At 48.5% G+C, this 14969-nt stretch overlaps 1 protein-coding gene across 1 annotated transcript in view; it reads right to left on the reverse strand.

Moving 5' to 3' along the window:
- SPARC (secreted protein acidic and cysteine rich) overlaps positions 1-6001 on the reverse strand; it is a 20689-nt gene extending 14688 nt beyond the window's left edge. Inside the window, exon 1 of the mRNA XM_082379151.1 lies at positions 5854-6001. The gene's annotated coding sequence lies outside the window, so the exon portion shown is untranslated. The remainder of the gene's footprint in view (positions 1-5853) is intronic.
- Between the last annotated feature and the right edge of the window lie 8968 nt (positions 6002-14969).

Below are 14969 nucleotides of genomic sequence, written 5' to 3' on the forward strand. Positions count from 1 at the left end.
CTGGAGACAGAATATACAGGATCAAATCCTGGCTCTGCCACTTAGCATTTGTGTGACCTTCAGAAAGTGACTTTCCCTCTCTGGCCATTTGTAAAATGCAAATAACACACCTACCTTGAAAGGCTCATGGGTGATTTGCCCGAGAGAATACAAGAGGTTAGCAATGGAAGAGCATCTTAAAATCCAAAGATTCCAGAATCTCCATCCCCCTTGAAAATCCAGGGCAAGAATACCAGCTCTTTGTCTGTGGCCCAGGGAGAAAAGGTGTTGGGTTGGAGAAAGGAGACATTGCTCCTCTTGGTCTCAGGCACACCAGCCCAGCCCCCAGTGGGCACAGTGACAGAGCCGGCCCCAGGCTGCCCTCTCAGTTGAGCTGCTGACGCAAACCAGGCATCTTGCTTCCACTGTTTGGCTTGCAAACAAGGGTTCCAAAAAACACATGTTCCTGGTAAACAAACCCAAAGAGAGGAAAACAAGTCTAGAGGCTAATAAAAGAACCCGTGAGTGAGCCAGGCCCGCCAGGGAGCTGGGACTCAGAAGGAGGGCTGAGCCAGGCCAGAGAGGCACCATCACGGCCAGTGTGGCCACAAGAGCACTCACACCCCAGGGGAGCAGACCCAACCAGTCAGAGGTGACGTGGAAGTCGGGTCCTGGGTTCGAGTTTTGGCCATGTTGCTCCCAGCTCACCATGCAGATGAGGGTAGCCTCCTCTACTCCCTGGACCTCACCTAGCACCACTCATCTGCACAATGAGGGGGATCTTTTAGACCAGTGTGTTCAACATACAAGCCAGGAGCTCTTTCTCTCAATGAAGTCTTCTGCAAAAGTCCAAATTTGAAACAGCTAAGAGCCTCTTGCATTTGTTGAACATGTGAATGTACTATTATCTATTCAATGAATTAGCTTGAAATTTAAAAAAAACAAAAGCAGGTGAAAGTGGTGTTGAGTTGGGGGCTGGAAATCCTGTACAATTGGACACCCCCTGAGACACCTTGGAATGCCTCTAGGTTCTTTCATGAACAGAGTTTGAAGACCTTGGGGCCAGGGGGTCCCTAAGGTTCCTTTCAGCCCTGACATTCTGAGTCAACTGAGGCAGAAATCTTTCAGAATACCACCTTTCCCAACTTGCCCCTTGACTCCCTGCTTCCACTTCTAATATTTCTTGCTGGAAGGGAAGAAACTAAGGGAAATTTTTATGGTATTATGGGCGCTCAAGCCTAGCTTTGAAAAGGTTCAGAGGCAACTCAGAAGTAGCCCCAGAGGGTGAGACTAGAATCAATCTGACTGAGGTTCTATAAACACATCTGAGATGCCACGTTTCACCGTGGTTAGGAGAGGCCCCAGGGTGGAGCTTCAGGCTCTCCTTCTTGGCTCCCCCTAGGGGCCACTGCTGCATCTGGGTGACCACAATGAAGGGGATGAAAAAATAACAACAAAGTGTCCAAGCTGTCACATCCTAAAGATAGCAAATCTGTGGCATATATGCCTCCACCTGCCCCTCCTGTGCATGTGGCAGACATTACTAATCAATCATATGACCTTTTCCTCTAAAGTCCAGAGTGGCATTCAAATCCTGAACACAGTTCTTCTGGCAGCTGCTACCAATGGATTGGCGTTGTCAAGCCATGGGAAATCTCTTTGCCATGCTTCTGATTTTAGAGATAGGGAAACTGAGGATCAGAAAGGGAAAATAATTCACTCGAGGTCATATGGCAAGCTAAACTTCCAGATGTTCAGAAACATCCAGATGTTTGCATTTTTATTTTTTCATCTGATCAAGTCAGGATCCTAAGGCTATGACTAACACAAGATGGCCCAGAAGGATCCACAGATGAGATGGGTTAATACCAAGTTTCTGAAAGAACCCAGCTCTGGAGAGAGTTGCTATTTCCATTTGTATTTTCCCTATAGATATCAAGCTCTATAGCTTGATGAGTGAGGGCAGAGTTAATTTCCTGTCTAAGACATCTTCTGGGTGAGAAGGAGGCTCTTTTTCTAAATAATTCTGTCAAGTCACTGGTTGCTGGCCTTGGGCCTGCACAGCCCAGCTGTCCCTGAGTTCAGGGCTGGGGTCAGGACCCAGTCTCTGTGCTGTAGAGAAAAGGTAATTTCTTTCATCCCCAGGGTTGGCTGAAAACTCAGCTCCAGCCTTCCCTTTCCTCCTTTAAAGGAGGTTCGGGAGGGAGCCAGCAGGAAGCAAATGAGCAGCTGCCTCTTAGCCACATCCTGCTGCCCTAATGACAAAGCCATGCGGGCTGGGTTAGGCCATGGCAGGCCAGCAAAGGAGAGAAAGAAGTCCTGCTCATCACTTATTATTCACAGGGCTCATTGCCTCTAGAGAGAGGAGTGTATGGAGGATGCCAAACTGCTCAGATGAAACAAACAAAAAACACATTGAACATCTGGATGTTTCCAAGCATCTGAAAGTGTGGCTCAGGCATCAGTTTGCTGTGTGACTTTAAGTGAGTTATTCTCCCTTCCTGAGTCTCAATTTCTGTCTGTAGTATGTAACAGGTGGTCAGGAGTCTGTCTCCCTGCCATGGCCTATAGTTAGATCTGGCTGTGCACATCCGTGTGTGGCTACGAACAGCAGTTGTGTATCTGTATGAGTGACCTATGGACCTGAGGACCTCTGTGTGAAGCTGTGTGTGCGACTCTGTGCATGTCTACCTGACTCGGCATCTGTCGGTTTCAGCCTATGTAGGTGAGGGTCAGAGTTTGCGTATGCATCAAAATGGACCCCTGGGACTTGTCTGTGAGTCAGGGTATCGTTCAGGGAGAGCTTTGAGTGCATGACCTTCTGTGTCTGCTCATGTATTGAGACATTTATCTTTAGCTGTGCCAGTGGGTGCCTGCTGGTGAAATCAATGTTTATATATTTGGCATCCTCATGGGTTTTTTATCTCCGCACACATAGCTACCTATCTAAATAACCTCAAAAATAACATATTTTCCTGTTTACCTCACATCCTCAGCTCTTTCCTTTCCTCCACCATCCTTTTCTATTTATAGCTTATTTTCAGCAAGGAAGACTGCTCTTGTGAATAGCAAACCCCAGCCATGCTATTGGTTGACAAGTCTGTACGGATGTATAAAGATTTTAGCAGGACTGTTATGTAACCCAAGACCCCCTAGCCCCTCCTCTCTTGTTTCCTTTTCAACTAGGGGGCCAGGAGGTGTTAAAAATGTAGCCCAACTATTCCCTCTAATGAAAGCAGCACCTGGCATTTAGGTTCACAGGACTTCAGAGCTGGAAGGGTACCTGGAGACCATCTAGGTTACATTCCCCATTTAATAGATTGGGAAACTGAGGTCCAGAGAGGGGAAGTTTCTTTCCAAATGTCACTCACTGTGAATAGGATCCACCTCTGCCATTGCCTTGGCCAATGCTCTTTCCACACTGGAGGGTACAACACTCTTGGGAAATAAGAAGATGCCCAAATCAAAAGACTTTGAACAATATTTATTTTGTTTAAATGTGCCTGTCAGCACTTTTAGGAAAGGGAAGTTATATCCAAACCCCAAGATGATGAAGCTGCCAGACAAAAAAGCTGGGGATGATTTCACCAACTCTTTGGATGCCATAAATTCATCAGTTCTAAAAGCCCATCTGATTAAGTGGGAGGGCCACAGTGTAGCAAGTGCTTCTCTGTGCATCGCCCTGTTTTGTCCACACAGTATCCCTTTGAGGTGGTGCTGTTATTGCTTTGTAACCAAAGAGGAACCTGGGGCTCAGAAAGGAGAAGCCATTAGTTCAAGGTCAAATGGCACCTTTGAGGCAGAGGTGGAATTAAAACTCAGGTCTTCAAGTTGCCTGTCTAGGAAGCGGGAAGCATATCACAGCCTCACAGCTGCCCTGGGGTGCTGGGAGATCAGAAGGGCAGGACCTAGAGTTTGTTGTCCTGGTGTTTGGGGACAGAGTGGAGTGGGGGACATTCAGACTGAGCCTGATGTTCTAAGTGTTTCTAGAGTCCCCAGCCAGCAGGCAGAGACCCTGAAAAAAAGGTTGCCGTGGCAACTCGCATTCCTCATAGAGTGAGTCATAGCAAAGAAGAGCCTTTTGGTGGGTGGGACTTGGAAAAAGTTTCAAAAGTTGATTCCTCCCCCAGGCACTGCCCCCTTCCTCCCCACCCTCCCTCCCTCTGCTCCAGGCTTTGTCGATGTGGCAGCTGATGGCTGAGTTAACTCTCTCTTCCCCCAACCACTCCCATTTCAAAGTTTTTCATCCTCCTGCAAATATACCTTTGTTTCCAGTCCCCACCCACTCCATCTTCCACATCATGCCCTCCGGCTACCTGGAGGGTCAGCATCCATTTGAGAATATGTTAAAACCAAAGGCTGTGAACACCCTCTTGTATACACTGCTGCTGTCTCTGCCTCTTTCTGTCTCTGTCTCTGTCTGTCTGTCTCTCTCACACATACATTACTGTATATACAAATTTAAGGGGTTTGCAGGTGCCTTTAAGCCTATGCAAAAGCTAGTCTGTGGATTCTGGTTTAAGAGACCTTCCTTTGAAAGTTGCAGAGGACGTCGGGCACCCCAAAGACCATCAATCAAGTCCACCCCTCTTACTTTACAGACAGGGAGACTAAGTCCAGAGGAGACACTTACCTAAGATTACACATAAAATGTGTGCCTTCGGTCTGCCACCTTGCTTCTGATGTGCTTCTCCCCCTACTGTCAGCACTTGGGGTGTATAGAAATTTAACCCCACAGAAAACAGTTTCTCTATGTGTTCTGCATAGAATAGAATTTTCTGGAGGAAAATGTGTGCCTCTCTGTTCCTTTTGGGGAAGACTGGGCTTCCTAGAAGACATGCCTCCCCCAATGCCCCCTTTTCTCTTGGTGTCCTCAGGGACTCAAGGAAGTCCACTTCTCAACCAGCCAGTGGAGCCATAGACTGAAGAAGACCTAACACCAGCCTGTGTAGAGTTTGAGCTTCTCATAGCAAGATGTGAGGAGGTTGCCCTGGAACCCTCTCCATCTTTCCTCCTCCCTTCCACTCTTTACAGCACATCCCCCCACCCAGCCTCCCATCAGACCCAGTGCCTCAGCTGGACCATATCAGATGTCTGGCGTCTTCAGATCTAGATACACAGAGGGCTACTGCTGGCCATTTCCTGTGCTTACACCCCAGGGAACCCAGGATAGGAACAATGCCTAACCCAAGACTGACTGTCTGATAGTGCTATTTCAGGGTGAATGGCACTGGAATCAGTGTGTGTGTGTGTGTGTGTGTGTGTGTGTGTGTGTGTGTGTGTCGGAGGACGGGGTTTGAGAGGGGAGAAATTCCAGGGAAACAGGAGCCTTCCCAGAGGTGCTGATTAAAGATCAAGACTCCCCCTTTGCCTTCCAGAGATCAATGTATCATTCAGGCAAAGTCTCTTTTGGAAAACAGAGCCCCTGACCAAGAACCAAGTATAGGAAGTTTCTTCTTCTGGAATGGGAAGCAGGGCAGACTCTGGCTGCCGGCCGGTCCCTCTTGCAGCTGTGCCCAGATCGGATTCCCAGGAAGGGAAGAGGCTGCCACATTTGTAAAGGCTGCCTCTGAAACCAGAGAGACGGACACAGAGAGAGACAGAGAGAAAATACTCCCTCAGTATCAGACAGTCTGATTATTTTCTGCGAACCTAAAAGGGAGACCAAGTTATCCTGAAAAGCAACAGGCAGCAAGTCCGTGGTCCCTTAAGGGGAGCAATGATGGAGCCCAAAGGACATGCACATCCCTGTCTCTGATCCAAGAGACCTCCCAGCATAGCTTCCCCTCCCTTGTACACAAAGTTGAGGAGTGAACCAGAGTGCAGGGGTTATGGGACTAGAGAAGGGACAGGCAGGGCAGGGGTCATGCATACCTCAGTGGCAGGCAGGCAGACAGCAGGCAGCAGGCGAGAGCTCCGGGCGGTCTGAAGGTCTGCAGGAATGTGAGGGGTTTAGAGCCTGGTAACAGGAAACCACTCAGAGCTCTGGGCTGGGTCTCCCCCTCCACCCCGCAGTCCCTCCTCCTCCTGTGTCTCCTCCTTCCCCTCCCTCCCCCTCCCCTTCTCCCCACAGCCAAAGCTGTCTCTGTCTTCCATTTCTTTCTTCCTCTCCTTGCGGTGGGCTGTCCTGACCCACCTCCCCTACCCCCTCCTGCCACACGGGTTCTGGAGCTGTTGCCTAAACAGACTGACGGAGCGGTGCGCCAGGGCTAGAAGGGGCGGCAGGAATCACCTAGAACAGCCTTCTTGTTCAGAGGGGGAACTGAGGCCTGGAGAGGCAAGGGATCACCCAAGGTTCCCAGGGGCAGAGCCAGGCCCAAGGGTCTTGATTGTATGACCAGTGATCTTTACAAGAGCCTCCCTAACATTAGTCAGTGCTGAGGAGGGCAGAGCAATTGGAGGGGGTTGTATCTGTGACAAAGGCAAGGCTAGGACTAGCCTCTATACAGACTAAAGAAGCTGCCATTGATGCGTCATCACTGATGATTTGGGATATGGTCTAAAAATAGCCACTCAAACTCTAGCTGCACCAGCTAATGGACACAGAAGGGGTTAGCTTTCTAGCTGGGGGATCTATGTCATCAGTATAGAACCAATAAGGTAATTGATGATATTGATTACAATCACAGAGGTAACAATGGCCAAGGTTTACTGAGGACTTAGAATTTTCATACATATTGTTATTATGCCTATTTTACTAATCAGGAAACAGAGGTGCAAAGAGACTGAGTTACTTGCTCAAGATCATGTGGCTAGAAGTGGGGTAGGCAGGCTGAGTCTACATTCAGCTTGGTTCACTCTTAGGCTGTATGAGCTTCTCGGTGCAACAGGTCTCAGTTGAATATTTATGAGAATATTGATGAGTGTATGAATATTTATGAGTGCAGGCCTAGTACTTTGAGAAGTATAAGAATTAATATCTGGTCCTTGTCCTCAAGGAGCTTTGAATCTTGCTGAGAGGGCATGCCTTAGGCATCCACCCACTCACATGAGTGGTACAGACTCTGAGGTTTATCCCCAGGGGTTCAGAGTGGCAGGATCTCTGAGTTGGAGCAGGCGGAGAAGGCTTCCTGGAATAGGTGGCTCTCAAAGCATGAACTGGGTTTGAATAACATGGAAAGGGAGAAGGCAGAGAACATTCTCATAAACTTCTATACAGTATGGCCTCCACCTCCTTGGCCATCCTCTCCTGCTGCCACTCTCTTCCTTTTTTACTCTACTCCAGCCACACTGGCTTCCTTTCATTTCCTCAACAACCACAACGTTATTCCCACCTCAGGATCTTTGCACTTGCTCTTACCTTCGCCGGGAACTTTCCTCCATCTGATTTTGTGTACCTGGAGTTGTTTCACCCTTCAGGTCTCTGTTCTAATGTCATCTCCTAAGAGAGGCCCTTCCTGACCCCCTCTCTCACAGGCATAGTTCAACACCTTACACTGTTTTGTTTCCTTCCTGGCACATGTCACGATCAGGAGCTATTTGTCAACCGTACTAGACAGACACTCCATGAGGATAGGGGCTTCTCGTGTCTTAGTTGCTGCAGTGCTCCAAGTGTCTAGAGCAGTGGCCAACACGAACCTGGCTGTCAATCAGTGTGGGAGCTGTCTTTTACCTAGGGTTCCACCCTGCAATAGTGCCCAACACTGGTCTTCACTGGTCTTCAAGTGAAGTAAGTCAGAGAAGGACAAATATCATATGATATCACTTATATGTGGAGTCTAAAAAAAAAAAAAAAAGATACAAATGAACTTACCTACAAAGCAGAAACAGACTCACAGACTTAGAGAAGGAATTTATGGTTTCCAGGGGGGAAGGGTTGGGGGGAGGGATAAATTTGGAATTTGGGATTGACATATACACACTACTAAATATAAAATAGATAACCAACAAGGACCTACTGTATAGCACAGGGAACACTGCTCAATATTCTGTAACAACCTAAATGGGAAAAGAATTTGAAAAGAATAGATATGTGTATATGTATAACTGAATCACTTTGCTGTACACCTGAAACTAACACAACATTGTTAATCAACTATACTCCACTATAAAATTAAAAGTTAAAAAAAAAAAAAGAGAGAGAGAGAGATCCTCAAACCTGCAAAAGTCTGGGCGTCCGTGCATTTTTCTTCAGAGAAGGTCCATGGCTTCCCTCAGGTTTCCAAAGGGACTGGTCAGGAATCCATGAAAGTTTCTCTGTTCCAACTGACCCCCAAGACCCCTCCCTGGTCCAGAGGCCAAAAGTGCGTTCTCTGCCTCGGCTTTTCAGTACAGGGTGCTGGCAGACTCCTCGGGTACCTGTTTGCAGTCTGGACAGATGTATGTTTTTTGGGGTTTTTTAAAATTTATTTATTTATTTTTATACATATATATTTTTTGGCTGTGTTGGGTCTTTGTGCGAGGGCTTTCTCTAGTTGCGGCAAGTGGGGGCCACTCTTCATCGCGGTGCGCGGACCTCTCATTATCGCGGCCTCTCTTGTTGCGGAGCACGGGCTCTAGATGCGCAGGCTCAGTAGTTGTGGCTCACGGGCCTAGTTGCTCCGCGGCATGTGGGATCTTCCCAGACCAGGGCTCGAACCCGTGTCCCCTGTATTGGCAGGCAGATTCTCAACCACTGCGCCACCAGGGAAGCCCCAAGATGTATGTTTTTATAGGATCGGTTGCTATAGCTCCCAGGGATCGCAGGGGCTAAAATTAACTTAAACTTCGTGTTTTCCTTCATGAACTAAGATAATGATGCTGATGAGAATGAGCTGATGGAACCATTCCCAGTGTTTGGCTGGAGCTCCCATATGGCCTTCGGTTCAGGAACTGGAAAGCCGGTTGGGGCCAGGCTAAAGCTCTGGGACAGAGATCCTGTTTGGGGGCCACTCCCAAGCCCCTGTGGGGGAACCCTGAGCCCAGATCCCTCAGAGGAAAACTTGGTAGGCTTTCTCTCTAGGGGTGAGAGCACCCTGGGAAGACAGGAGCCTCTGAAGCAAGATGACTTTGACCTAGGGAGTGAGACCATTAGGACTAAGGCTGGTCCTCCTGCCACCAGCAAGGGCACCACCAAGAGAAGGGAGAGACGTGCAGCTGGGCCAGCTGTGCTAGATCTGGGTGCCAGTCCCCACTCTGCCACTGAGTCACCAAGTGACACAGGGCTCATCCCCGTTCCCGTCTGAGCTACACTTTTTCCATCGGTAAGTAGATTGGACAGCATAACAGTAGTAATGAGAGCCAGCATTTATTAAACACCTACTATGTGCCGAGCACTGAGCTAGGTGATTGGCACGTATTTTCTGACCTAACCTTTATAAAATAGGAACTATTATTATCCCCATTTTAGAGATGTGGAAAGTGAATTTCAGATCAATAATTTGCCCAAGCTCATGCACCGAATACATGGTCAAATCAGAGATTCAAATCCAGGTTTAAGGGATACCAGAGCCCAAATCCTTAACCACTACACTGTACCCTCTCCTAAGTTCTCCTCCAGCTCTGCTATCTGTGGACTCTGGACTACACAACCACTTGGTGCCCATCTCCCTAGCTGAGTATGTTGCTGGCCCAGCATCAGATTGGATCAGCTTTTCAGCTTGCAGAACGAGAAGTCAGCGCCTTGGGGTCCCTGCCAGCTGCCCACCACCCCTTCCACCCTCTCACCAGCAGTGTTCCTTTAGGTACCACCCCCGCTACCTTGATCCCGCCCTTCCTGACTTAGCACCCAGCACAGCTTTAGAACGCCAGGGCAATACCCACAGGTGCATGGCGTCCAGGCTCCCCACACCTCCCAGGACATCAGCTGGCCTCCATCACTCATTCGTGGACTCCACTGCACGAGGCCGTAGCAATAAGTAGGACAAAGGCTGTCCTCGTGCCTTTTACATTCTCACAGCCGGAGGCAGGTGATAAACGAGTTTCAGGTTGTCATCAATTCTATAATGAACTAAACAAGATGACTTGAGAAAGTAGTGGGGGGACTATTTAGATAGGGTAGTCGGGGTAAGCCTTTGGAGGAGGCCAATTCGGAGAAGAAAAAAGTTGAATCATGAGTCAGTGAGAAGGGCTAGGGGAGGAGTATTCCAGGCAAGGGGTGAACAAGCGCCAAGACTCTGGGCGGGGAGAGCTTGACTTCTTCAAGTGACTGAAAGTGTAGCTAGAATTACCGATCAGAGATTTCCCTTCTCCTCCTGGCCTTCCTCTTCCTTCTCTCCATCCTCTTCCTCTGCTTCATGCCTATTATTTTTACACCCTTTCAGCCACTCCAAAGTACTTCTTCGTCTACTTTCTCAGTGAATGACAGAGCCGTCCTGTGAGGGAGTCAGGCTAGGGCTTAGAACCTATGTTGTAGATATGGGGAAACTGAGGCCCGAATCACCCAGTGGAGCTGGAGCTCAAAACCAGGTCTCCTGAGCCCTGGCTCAGAGGCAGAGTCTCAACCCCACTGAGAACCTGCTTGTCTTTCTGCTCGTAACTTCAGAGTCTGTGTCACCTGCACCACCTGATGGACCATCTCTGGGAGCTGGACTGGGGCCAGGTGGGCAACCAGTGTTCCCATGTACAGGCAGAAATACCAGGACAGGGAGAGAGAGGTCTGATCTCTGGAATAGATCAGGGAGGCTCTTGTGGATTTAACTTCTCTCAGGAAGGAAGGCCACCAAGCAGAAAGTTAAATAAATAAAAGCAGTGCCAGGAAACATCCCCTAAGGCCTCACAGCGGAAACAGTGTCAGGATCTCAGTGGTTCAGATCTCCATGCTGTAAATCCTAAAGGGGCTTGCAGGTAAAAAACTTATTGAGTTTTGCATGTGGGAACTTGAGGGCCTATGGGGGGACCATGTCCCGTTGGAACAATTATGAGTAAACTGGGAAGAGAGAGAATAATATCCAATATTTCTCAGCAGACACTGGGGAAGACACTTATGTCCATCCTCTCATTTAATCTTCACTTAATATACACACTTAGGTAGGATGTTAGTTTTCCATTATTGCCATAAGAAATTACCACAAACTTGGTGACTTAAAACACACATTTATTACTTTACATTTCTGGAGGTCAGAAGTCCTAAAATCAAGGTGTCGGCAGGGCTGGGTTCCTTCCAGAGGCTTGAGGGGAGAATCTGCTTCCTTGTCTTTTTCAGCTTCTAGAGGCCACCCACATTCCTTGGCTTGTGGCCCATTCTCCATCCCTCCAAGCACATCATTCCAACCTCTGCTTCCATTGTTGCATCTCCTTTTTCTGGCTTTGACCCTCTTGCCTCCCTCTTATAGAGGCTCTTGTGATTACATTGGGCCCACATGGATAATCTAGGATAATTTTCCCATCTCCAAAGCCTTAACTTCACCTGCAAAGTTGGTCCCTTTAGCCATATTTATAGTTACAGGAATAAGAAATGGACATCTTTGGCGGGGCGGTGGGGGGGCATGATTTAGTCTACCATAGGTAGGTACAATGACCATTTCCATTCCAAAGATGAGGAAACCAAGGTTCAGGGAACTACATAACTTGTTCCAAGTCCCACAGTGGTAAAGCCAGGAATCCACACAAGTAGATTAACTCCAGACCTCAACTCCCCATAGCTTCCCTAATCAGAACTCTGCCTATGCCATGCTCTTGGTGAGGCTGCCTCCCTTCCCCCATCTGCCCCAAACCCACCCATCCTTTGAGCTCAGGCTGACTCTCTCCTAGTCCTTCAAAGTTTAGAGCTGATAAGGCCCTTCAGCCCTATCCAAACCTACACCTCCTTGTATGGCTGGGGAAATTGACAATCGTAGAGCCCAAGGTCACAGTGTAGACAGCTAGGCCTAGAGCCCTGGTCTCCCAACTCCAGGCCCAAGCGGAGGCCAGCTCTGGCTGCTCCAAGTCTCTGGAGTCAGGGACTGGACCAGCTGATCCTTTGGGCTGAAGATTATGTATCAAAACTCTGAAACGCACCCTTTGTGCATCTGGCTGAAGGTCAAGGCTGCCAAGCTAAGACGGCCTGGGCACATGGAGACTGACTCAGCCTGTCGTCCTGTTACTGTATCTTTTCCTGGGCCAGCCCTCCTACTGGATGAAGGGCACAAAGACCCCATTGCCATCTGGCCCTTGGTCCCCTGGGCAAAGTGGCCACTGACCAGGGCAAGGCCAAAGGGAGAGGAGGATGAAGTTTCATGTCAGCACCCCTCCCCACTTGCACACTCCCACTGGGCAAATTCAGATTTTCCCTCAGCTCTTTGCTATTCACAAAGGACTCTTATTCCCATTGTCTTACGGAGCGGCACAGTCAGTCTCTCAGGTAGAAAAGTCAGAATTTACTAAGCACATTCGGGGCTTGAGCAGACAGGATGTCCTGCTCATGGTCACCCTGGTGGCCCATGTGGCGCTGAAATGACAGTTCCAAACTTAATCCTTGGTCCGAGGCTCTTTCCACTAACCAGCTGCCTCCACCTGGGGTCCAGGGAGAGCTTACCGAGCCAACTCCTTCTTCGTTGAGGTGACAAACGGTTCACGATGTGTTGGCTGCACTTCCTCGCGTTGACACAAACCCACTCAAGGAGAAGTGATTGAGTTCCAGTTAGGTTCTGCCCTTAGTAGGACCTGTGCCCTGTGGCCCTGCCTGTAGTCTGTCCTTGAGTGGCCCATCTGTCCTCTCCACCTCGGTTTTCTTTTTCTTTTTTTAAAATTTATTTATTTTATTTATTTTATTTTTGGCTGCACTGGGTCTTTGTTGCTGCACGTGGGCTTTCTCTAGTTGCAGCGAGCAGGGGCTACTCTTCGTTGTGGTGTGCGGGCTTCTCACTGTGGTGGCTTCTCTTGTTGCGGAGCACGGGCTCTAGGCACCCGGGCTTCAGTAGTTGTGGCACGTGGGCTCAGTAGCTGTGGCTCATGGGCTCTAGAGCGCAGGCTCAGTAGTGGCGCACGGGCTTAGTTGCCCTGCGACATGAGGACTCTTCCCGGACCAGGGCTCGAACCTGTGCCCCCTGCATTGGCAGGCGGATTCTTAACCACTGCGCCACCAGGGAAGCCCCCACCTCAGTTTTCTTGTCTGTTAAATGAGCATAATTATCTGACCCTCCTGGGTGCAAAGTCAGTGTAAGATTCAAGTGAGCATGGGTTTCAGAGAGTCAGTTAGCAAGAGCAAAGTCAAAAGTCCCAGCCTTGGAGTCAGATCTCTGGGCCTGGATCCTGTAGCAAGTGACTTAACTCTAAAACTGGGGGCATGTTATTTCACCTCCACGTTCAGTTTTCTCAAGTGTAATGTGTAACTCTCCCCTTTACCTTGTGAGGATTAAATGAGATCATATAGGTAACGTGTTTGGCTCACTGTTCATATCCTACACTATCAATAAATGTGAGCTATCTTACCATTAGATCATTAAACATTTCCCAAAGCATGTCCACAAACTATTAGTCCTCAGATAAAAAGGGGGACCCTGGGTTCAAGCGAGTTTGGGAAATGTGGCATCTGCCACCTTCCTCATAGCTATTCCTCAGGCATATGAGAGCATTAAAGCCTCTGAAAAGTTCTGCAGAAAAGAAACCTGTTTAACTCTGTCTAACATTTACACATCTCTCTTTTCCATGAACTTCTGAATGCGTCCCACAGAACTCGTGTTCCATGAAAATACCTTTGGGGGAATGCCTATTTGATCCAATGCCCCTGTCCAAAGAAGAAACTAAAGTCCAGGAAGGTGAAGTGACTTGTCCTGGGTCACGTGGCCAGTAAATGGCAGAGCTGGGACTTGACCCAAGCTAACGAATTCTTTGGGCTATTGCTCTGTTAAAGCAAGCTGAGAAAACACCTTCTGTTGTTGGTGTGGACAAGCGCTCTCTAAATGTCAATGATTTGTATACCGGTTTCATAGCCTTTTATTCTTTCTCTGAGGTTCTGTATCCATGACTGAGGATGCCAGGCTCCCTCTGGCCTGAGCTGTCTCCCCGCAGCCCTGGGTGGGGTTGGAGGAGCTCGACGATGGATTAGTTCTGCCTCCTCCCACCCCTGGCTCTGTAACATAGCAGCTGCTGGTCCAGGTCCAGGGAACACTCCCACGCAGGCACCAATTTTCTTCAGAAACCCCACACGCCTGGAAATCTTTTCTGAAGGAGGTGGAAAGCCCAATAACCCAACCCAACAACGTGGCAGCTCTTACATGTTCCCTGACGTGGCCCGCAAACCAAGCCTCTCTTCAGTTTTAGCAGCTGTAGACCCAGGAGTAATGACAGCCCCGCCAGCCCAGCAACGTGGCAGCCGGTGCTGTGACTCAGCCGACCTGGGGGGCAGCCTGGAGCCTCCATTGGTCTTTTCCGGGTCGCAGGGCTTGGCAGATAGGGGACATGGAAGGGAGATCTGGATGAGCCGGTAGAACCTCTACCCCCATCTCCAACACAAGTCTCTTTTTTCCCCACCATTGCCTGGATAAGGCAGGTCGCATCACTCTCTTCTGAGACTGATCTAACACCGCCCCAATATGTCACCTCTCCCCACTTCTGGCTTCTGTTCTCAGACAGCAACTTCTTGTAATGAATCTTCGAGACTTTCCAAACCAGTGGTGTTCAAACTGCCTTCTATAAGAGTTTCATGCAAGAGTCTTAAGAGGACGGAAAGAAGGCCAAAGGGGCAGGTCTCTAGGTCCCAGTGCATCCCTGCCTTCAACCAGAGCAGAACTACTTTTTTTTTTGGAGTAGAGTTGATTTACAATGTTGTGTTAGTGTCAGGTGCACAGCAAAGTGAATCAGTTATACATATACATATATCCACTCTTTTTTATTTTTTTTGTAGATTCTTTTCCCATATAGGCCATTACAGAGTATTGAGTAGAGTTCCCTGTGCTATACAGCAGGTTCTTATTAGTTATCTAGAGCAGAACTACTTTTATCTGTCTGACACATCAGACTTTTGCCTAAGATTTCATTTCCTAGAATGGGTTCGCTGCTTAAAAAAAAAAAAAAATTGAAATGTACAAATTTATTTTTAGCCCACTGGCTTTATGGGTGAAGAAAACATGAAGAGAGAGAAAGAGGGTAAT

Source organism: Balaenoptera borealis (genome assembly GCF_965194805.1).
Source record: "Balaenoptera borealis genome assembly, chromosome: 2".
NCBI lineage: Eukaryota > Metazoa > Chordata > Mammalia > Artiodactyla > Balaenopteridae > Balaenoptera > Balaenoptera borealis.